The 8695-nt window shown below is 46.5% G+C and overlaps 1 long non-coding RNA gene across 1 annotated transcript; it reads left to right on the forward strand.

Moving 5' to 3' along the window:
- Nucleotides 1–1151: 1151 nt before the first annotated feature.
- Nucleotides 1152–8199, forward strand: LOC120887383 (uncharacterized). The gene is made up of 2 exons (XR_013426545.1): nucleotides 1152–1432; nucleotides 3207–8199. It is a non-coding gene; the product is annotated as an uncharacterized LOC120887383 (long non-coding RNA).
- The last annotated feature ends 496 nt before the right edge of the window (nucleotides 8200–8695 follow it).

Below are 8695 nucleotides of genomic sequence, written 5' to 3' on the forward strand. Positions count from 1 at the left end.
CTTCTTCTACTGTGTCTGCTGCTGGAAAGAAAGATTCCCTCAGTCCCAATTTCAGAATTACTGGAGAAGAAGAGAATTGTCCTGGCCTAGGTCAGATGTCCACCCTGGACCCATCCGCTGTGGCCGCAGCCATATTGTGCACATCGACTCCTCTTGAAGGAGTTGCAGGTCTTGGTCTGTAAGTGTGTGTATGTGTGTGTGTGTGAGAGAGAGCAAGAGAGAGATGGCGGGGGGGATGTGCAAAAGTTCCTGGAAAAACTGGAAATGGAAAAGGGGGAAGGGGATACTGGCAGACAAAAGAATATCTGGTACTGTATATTTTTTCCATATTTATATAGCTGAGATTAAGCTGTATGTAAGCACATCCTGTTTTAAACCAAACATTGTGTCATCGGCAGTTCCCTAGTCCTTAAGATCCTTGTAAATAGCATCTTGAATTATTGCATTCTATTCAATTATTTGGATTAACTTAACAAATTCCCCATCATTAGATATATAGGTGGTTCCCATTTTTAATACCTTTTATTTTATTTATTTATTTTTATGTGGTGCTGAGGATCGAACCCAGGGTCACACTTGCTAGGCGAGCTCTCTACCACTGAGCTATGACCCCAGTCTGGCTGTTCCCATGTTTAGAAAAATTTTTGGTAATAGGAATACTATGATGAAAGACTTTTTTTTTTTCTGATTGCATGCAAAGATTCAATACATTATTGTAAATAAAAAAAAAAGGATCTGACTCTGCAGTCCTCCACCCTGTTACAAAGCTGGTACCAACTGTTCTGAATCTCACTTCCTCCTCTTCTTCACTTTGCCCTTCTGCCATTTCCCATTTGAAAAATGGCAGTGGGGGGCTGGGGAGTGGCTCAGTGGTAGAGCGCTTGCCTAGCATGTGTGAGGCACTGGGTTCGATTCTCAGGACCACATAAAAACAAATCAATAAAATAAAGGCATTGTTTCCATGTACAACTAATAATAATAATAATAATAATGATAATGATAATAATAATAATAATAATAATAATAATAATAAGTGGCAGTGGGAGTTGATGGTTGAGGGGTGTGGAGGGAGATGGGAAGACAAGACAGTGGTCCCCTGGACCTCAGGTCTGCTTGTCCCTGCCTATTTTCTTTCTGGACATAGGTCTGGAAGCACTGGGGGGTGAACTCTGCCATCTGGTAGAGGAAGAGGTCAACATCCCCAGAGTCAGGCATCTCAGGAATGAGGCTGTCTTCAGACGGTGGAGGAGCCAATGCAGGAGATTCCAGAAATGGAGACCATCAGTCAGAGGAGGCAAGGGAAGGGCTCGTGTGCGGGGGAGCTGAGTGAACATGGGTTCCCGGGTCTGTGAAATCCATGGCCATCTTTCTCTGCAGATCAAACAGGAGTCAACCAAGCACGAACCGACCGGCCACATTCTCCCATGGGAAGGTCAGTCTTGGAATGTGAGTGGATTTCAGCATCCCGTGATGTTTCCCAAGTTCGAGTTAAACATTTGCTCAGGCTGAAATATGGGTGTCAAGGCCCTTTGTGAAATCATGAGACTTCCTGGATGTGGGGGGTCGCTGGATGTTTTCTAGTGGAGGGCAAAGAATGCCTGGATGTGACAACCTTTTCTCCTTAGCGACAGAGAGTTCAGGTTGAAGGAAGTTCACCAAATGTGATGAAAGAGGAAAGGAAACTAAAAGTGATGTCCTACTCAGTGCTGGATGATTCTCACAGGTTTTCTTTCTCTGAGGCTTGAATTAAGGGTGCTCTGAACAGTACTCTTTGTGTCCAGTGGATTGGACATGGAGAACTGCTCTGTTATTTCAGGTGATCTGTTTTTTTGGGGGGAAGGTGCAGAATGTCCTCTGCCATTGTTTTTCTGCATTTTCTAATAGTTTCTATTTGTGGAATACTATGGTTTTTATTAGATATTCCAGTTTCTTGTATCCTGGAGTGACTCCAACTGATGTTTTATCATTCTTATTTGTTTTGAATGATAATAAGTGAATAATAATCCCAAATGCCGTGAGTCCAGGAGGTGGAACATTTCTCAAGCTGGGGCTGTATCTAATTTTGTTTTGGAAACTGCTGGAATGATTCAGCACCAACAGGGCTAGGAGAAGCTGCATTTTTGATTGGAAGTAGGAAATAGGAAATGAAACCCCTCTTACTTAGTTTGGGAAGGGAATCTGGGCATTGAATAAAAAACTTATCTAGAAGTGAGGCTGTACCATGAAGCCTGGGGCCTCTTGACACATCTTAAATATATAGGGAAAGCCCATTCATATGGACTTTAGTATTTAAACTCAGCATTTGGAGACACTGATGTATACTTTACACTATCAGGGAAAAAGTGTTCGGGAAGTAAAGAGCAATGCAAATATTATAGTAGGAGCAAGGCTTATGCCCCTTGAAAGAACTATATTCCCTGCTCCTGGTAGGTCAGCTCTGAGGTCCTGTCTGGCCTGCTTTGCTTGGTTACTGGGGCATTGCCATCTGGGGTGGACTGAGGGGTGCAGTTTCATGGGGATAAAAGTACAATTTCTACTAGACAACCACACGGTGACTTTCTCCTAATTCAGATCTCCCTCTGAGTAAGTAAAACCGTATTTTGTAAAATAAGAGCAGAGTGATAGAGCAATTGACTTTCAAAGATTTACAACATGTATAACCTTTTTGTTCTTGGGTTCCTCATCTGTAAAGTGGGAATATTAATGAGTCCTCCTTAGTGTAATATGGTTAGAATAGTGCCTGGCCTGAGCTAAGTGATCAGCAAAGGCCACTTATTTATCTATTTGGGTGACGGCAAATACACAGCTGTTGCTTGCTGAACTGCATGGGTGTTTGCTCATCTTGATGGAGGGTGACCTTGTATTCCCTAAGGAGATAGCATTGCTAGTGGGGAGGGAAAGATGGGAGACATGTTGAGAAAGGAAAGAGGAAGCTGATGTTTTTCGATCCCCAATATATAACAAGTACTGCCTCACCATTATTTTATCATTTAATCAATAATAAGTGGATGAGGCTGGGGCTGGGGCTCAATAGTAGTGCCCTTACCTGGCATGTGTGAGGCACTGGGTTCGAATCTCAGCACTGTGTATAAATTTAAAAAATAAAGGTCTATCAACAACTAAAAAAAATTTTAAAAATAATAATTGGATATTGGATACTAAATGAATGCATAGGAGTAAGCATACAATATTTTTGTTTCCTTTAGGGCTCGGGAGAAGTGAAGACTCTTGCCAAGCAAGGGCAGCATGTGCAGAAGAGCCAGGCTCCAACCCAACACACCCTGCCTCCCACAGCCACCCAAGGCTCCACACCCGCAGACCACCTGCCATGTTCACGCTGGAGAAAACAACTCAGAGAGCAACTTATGTTGGAATCTGGTGGAATCCAGTGATCCTAGGCCTAAGGTGCTCATAAAGAGAAGGCTGAGGGGAGACAGATCCCATCTGGGGTGCTAGGGGAAGAATGTAGCAGGGGCCAGCCCCTATGTTGTCAGCAAAGGTATTATGACCAGGTGGCACTAGTGTCATCTAACTTCAGGCAGGACCTTGGACCTTTCTGAGCCTTATTTTCCTTCTCTGTAAAATGAGGATGATACTACTCATGTTGCAGGACTGGGAGAGGTTTGGAAACAATACCAGTAAGTGTACAACATGGTGTCTGGTGCATAGTAGCTACCCGACCGTATAGGTTGAGTTGTGCTCCCCCAAATTCCTATGTTGGAGTCCTAACCCCTAGTGCTTCAGAGGGTCACCTTGTTTGGAAACATGGTCTTGGCAGATGTAGTCAGTTAAGATGAGATCACATTGGAGGGTCTTTATGAAAAAGAAGAAATTTGGAAATAGACACAGGGAGAATTCCATGTGAAGATGGGGGTGGAGATTGGAGTGGTGTATCTACGAGCCAAGGTAGGCCAGAGATCACCAGGAAACCACCAGAGGCCAAGAGAAAGGCCTGGGACAAGAGCTTCTCTCGGAGCTCTTAGGAAGAATCCAATGTGCTGACACCAAATCTCTGACTTCCAGCCTCCAGAACTAAGAGACAATGATGGGTGTCGTTGAAGCTTCTGCTCGTGGTGCTTTGTTATGGCAGCCCTAGCAGATAACAACCAGAACAATCAGGAGCTGTTAGAGTGTGGGTCTTTACTGGCCTCCAGAGTTCTCTGTGTTGGAGGCTTGATCTCCAGAGAGGCACAGTTGGAAGGTGGTAGAAGCCTTAACAGGTGGGGCTTAGCAGGAGGTCTTGAAGTCATTGAGTGCATGCCTCAAATCAGAGTCCAGGGACCTGCCCCTTCCTCGGTCTCTCTTTTTCTCCCTGTAGGCTTTTGTCTAACATGCATTCCTACCATGATGTGCTGCCCTGTGTCAGGACCAAAGCAGTGGGCCAATTGATCATGGGCTGGATCCTCCAGGGCTATGAGCCTAAACAAACCTTTTCTCTTCATAAGGTGATTATCCCAGGGATTTGTTATAGTGATGGAAGCTAACACAGGAGCCATGATCATCTTTGATAATCCCCAGGGCTCCTTCTTTCTGCTTTTTCCTGGTAACCTTCTCCAAGAGGATCCTGCAGGCAGCCAGAACCACTGCCTAGAAGGATGCACAAAGGAAATGTACGGTGGGACAGAATGACTGGGTACTGGCACCAGGGAAGTGATGATTCCCCTCTGTGCCTAAAGAGCTCAGAGTGGGCAGTGTCTGTCCCGCCCCTTCCCTGCCTCGAGTCCCACACTCATCTTCTGCTCCTCCTCTGCCTGCATGCTCTCTTCAGGCCCATCTGTGCCATAGGGCCTTAGAGAAGACCATTTCCAGCCCCAGCAAGGCTCCTGGATCCGCCAAACAAGGATGCCTGGCTGGGTGGAGGGATCAACGAAAATTGTCATGACAACTCCCTGAGCTGGGGAGGTGCTTCTGCAAACTGCTTTCTTAGCTATTGGCCCTCGAAAGAGTCACAACAGGGCAGGAAGATACCTGGAGCAAGCTGGGTGCCTGTGCAACTGGGGAGGAGGTGTTCAGCCAAGCAATGAATAACTGTGAAGAGCGAAGAGCCGGAAGCAAGATGGTGGCATTCTGCTTTATGTAAAATCCTCTAGGGGTAGAGGGGGAAAGAGGCTCTGAGTCTCTTGATGTGGCTCGGGAAGAGTTCTGAAGCTCACTCTTTTCCTTTGCTCCTTTCCCCTTCCTTCCTGTGTCCCCATCTTCCCTGCATTGCTTTCCTGTCCTCCTTACCTTGGTGCTTATGGGGCCAACCTTATGCTGTGCACCCCCGGAGTCCTCCCATTAATCTGGTCTGGTTTCCAATGTGTGATTTAGGGGTGTTGCATGGCCTGAACGTGAACAGGGGGTGGCAGGAAGGGAGAGAGAGTTGGGGGGAAAACCCCTCCCGTTGGATGTGCTTAAACGCACCTTAAGAGCAAACCCATCCACATTACTGAAGGTATCAGCTGGGTCCTGCCTACAGTTATGTCAAACAAAGTGTGCTGCGAAGTGCCAACTCTCCCTTTGTGCTGTGACACCGAGAGCTGCCAAAAGATATTAAAAAGCTTGCATGAACTAGGTGATGGCAGCTGTAACTATCTAAGTTATTGCCTGGCAGCTGCAGCGCTGCCTCACTGCTGCTGGCTGCCTTTATAGTTGGTTCTCCATTTGTTTGCCCTTTCTCTAGCAACCGAGAGCACCAAGCCTGCGATGGGCGAGTCGCTGCCCCAGCCCCCTCGCGCCTGCCGGCGGGGAGACTTGCAGTGAGCCGGTGAATGGAGAGGCACCCTCATGCAGACTCTGGGAGAAGTTCTATCTCTCTTGGCCGGGCCCCAAGCCTGGTTTTGCATGGGTCAGCTCGACTCCAAGGAGCCTCGAACAAGGGGCTGGCGCAGAGGAGAGTGCGCACACCCAGGCGCGCACACACCAAATGCAGCTTCTTTTATTTTTTTTTGTTTGTGTGTGTGGCTTTTTTCCCTTCCGTGTTGGCTCTGAGTGAACTAGAACAACATCGCCAGCTCCAAGCCCTGCCAGTCCTACATCTGCTCCCTAAAACCTCCAGCAAATAAGAATACGGTGGGGTTGTTTAACCAACACTTACAATATACACACTTTTCAGCGTTTCTCCCCCCTGGGCTGCCCAGGCTCAGAGATCTGGATGCTGGTGGCAAAGGGTTGAGAGATAAGGGGCTAATGATCCCTGTGGGCATCTGTCTCCGAAGCCTCCTTCTCTGGCATGTTGATCTGGGGCATAAAACACATTTCATTGTCATGGGCTTCGGGGAAGGTGTCTGTACTGCGGGTTGGTTTTTTTGTATTCTTCTGTTGAGTTTGGTCTTTTCAGCTGTCTGTTAAATAATTCATACAGCTCATGAAAGTAATATTTCTGGGATGTAGGGGGTTCCATTTTTCCAATTCTCTTTCACTTCATCTTTTTTTTTTTTTTTGAAGCGGTTTAGGGAGAACTTGGCAGGCGTGGCCTGGGTGGTATAATAAAACCCTCTGTCTTTCCCTCTCACCTCTCCAGCTCAGGATGGGTGGGCAGGAGGGGTTACTGACCTTCAGCTGGACCAGTGAAGGTCAAGCCTAAGGTTGGAGTTTGATTTTTCATCTCAGAGTTCAGCCATTTAAGGGATCCAAAGGCGCAGGACTTTCCTCATGACTGGGCTAGTGGTGATCAGAGAGTCATTTTCCTGCTGGGAGGGCATTCTTTGCAATGTCCCCCAAAGCTTGCCCAGTGCCTAGCATGGGGCTTTGCCCTGGTAGATAGTTAATGAGAATCTGGCAAAAGGAGTTGAATGGAAGCCATTCTGGAGGAAGGCAGGGTTCTGCGTTTTTAACTTCTGCTCTAACAGTCAAACCAATCAAATAACTGGACTGGCTATTTTATTTATCTGTGCATGCTGTACTGGTATGTAGGCACTGTCAACGTGGTGAAAGCAAGCGCTCTCGTGGTGGAATGAGCAAAGTATGCTCATTCTATCCCTGCAGAGCCTCAAAGCTAGGTATTGTAGCGTGAATGTGGCTTCGAAACTCCTGTTGGAATTTGATTGCATTATGGTGGTGTTGGAACGTGGGGCGCTTAAGAGGTGATTAGGTCATTAAGCAGGATTAGTGCCTCAACCTGGTTAATTCTCTAAGAACAGGATTGGATAGCTCCCCTTGCGCTTTGTCTCTTTCACCTATACCTGCTTCCTTTTCCACCATGAGTCAAAGCAACATGAGGCCCTCACCAGAAGCAGAGCTGATGCCAGAGCCATGCTCCTGGACTTCTCATCCTTTAGAACGTGGAGCCAAAATAACCTTCTATTCTCTATAAGTCACCCGCTCTCAGGTGTTCTCTTACAGTAACAGAAAGTAAACTAACACACTGGATAAAAGGTCCCACTGAGCTAGTCTCTTCCTTCTGCCTCTTTGTCTGTAACCCTCGACTGCACCGAAAGTTCCCTAAGAGTGAGGATCAGGTTTATTTTGTCTACTACTGATGGACAGGTATCAATCAAAAACAATGTTGGACAGATAGCAGGTGTTCTCTGGTTGTAGAAGGAACATAGGAAAACGTATCTTGAGAATTAAAAGGTATTTTTGTGGTGTTATGTGCATCTTTACTGAAAATCTGAAAGGGGAGGTTTCTTGGAAATCTCCCAGCCCATTAGAACTCCCTTTATCCTGGATGTTCTCAGCCCTTGAGGGGCTCTTGGGAATTCAGTGTCCAGGCACTGTGGCTTGGACGAGGCCCTTCCCCTGAAAGTAAACCTTTGGGATGACCACACACTTGTTGGCTATGTGACCCTGGGCAAGATTACCAGGGCCTTATCAGTAAACCATACTGATCAGTAAAACTTTCCTCCAACAGTGATTGGGAGTGTTTTATATTCAATGTCATCCAGCACACAATTCAAAAAGGAAACCCCAGATCCCCAGATTGACTCTATGTGGAGAAGGAGCCTCTAAGGAAAAAATTAAGTTCAAATGATGTCATAAGGGTGGGATCCTAATAGGACAGGACTAGTGTCCTCAGAAGAAGAAATGGCAGAGAGCTTGCTCCCATTCCCATTCCATCCCCCTTCCCAGTGTTCACACCGAGGAAAGGCCATATGAAGACATGGCAAAAAGGTGACCATCTGCAAGCTGGTCCTCATGGGAAACCAAGTCTGCCAGCACCTTGACCCTGGACCCCCAGCCCCCAGACCTGTGAGCAATAAATGTCTATTGTTGACGACATCCAGTCTGTGGTATTCTGTTAGAGCACTGTGAGCTATCTAAGACAGAGCATTAAATGATAGAGAAACATCCATCTCAGCACAGTGTTTGGCATGTAGTAAAGGAAATCACAAGTTTTTGCCCAGTATTTGTGGTCTAGGAGGTTGAAGGCACATGGCTAGGGGACAAGGTGAGGGAGCTTTTGGCCCAGCAGGACAATGAAAGCATGAAGAGGGTCTCCTAGTGGTTAATCATCGGGAGATCTTGGGAGAAGCTCTACTGAGACTTTCCTGGCTGCAGGGCCATTGGAGGGAGTTGTGCTCAATATTAGACTGACTGATATTTGAGAGAATTTGGGGGCCTTTTCTGTTGGTCCACTTGGGAAAGGGGCTGGAGATGTTTTCAGATACAATTCAGAAAGCTTGCAGGGGAGGTAGGAATTTGTAGGTTTGAACGACAGTTAAGAGATTTTTGGAGGACTTGAAGAAGAGAAGGCTTTATGCCTTGTGTGCCACAG

This window comes from Ictidomys tridecemlineatus, chromosome 10, assembly GCF_052094955.1.
Source record: "Ictidomys tridecemlineatus isolate mIctTri1 chromosome 10, mIctTri1.hap1, whole genome shotgun sequence".
NCBI lineage: Eukaryota > Metazoa > Chordata > Mammalia > Rodentia > Sciuridae > Ictidomys > Ictidomys tridecemlineatus.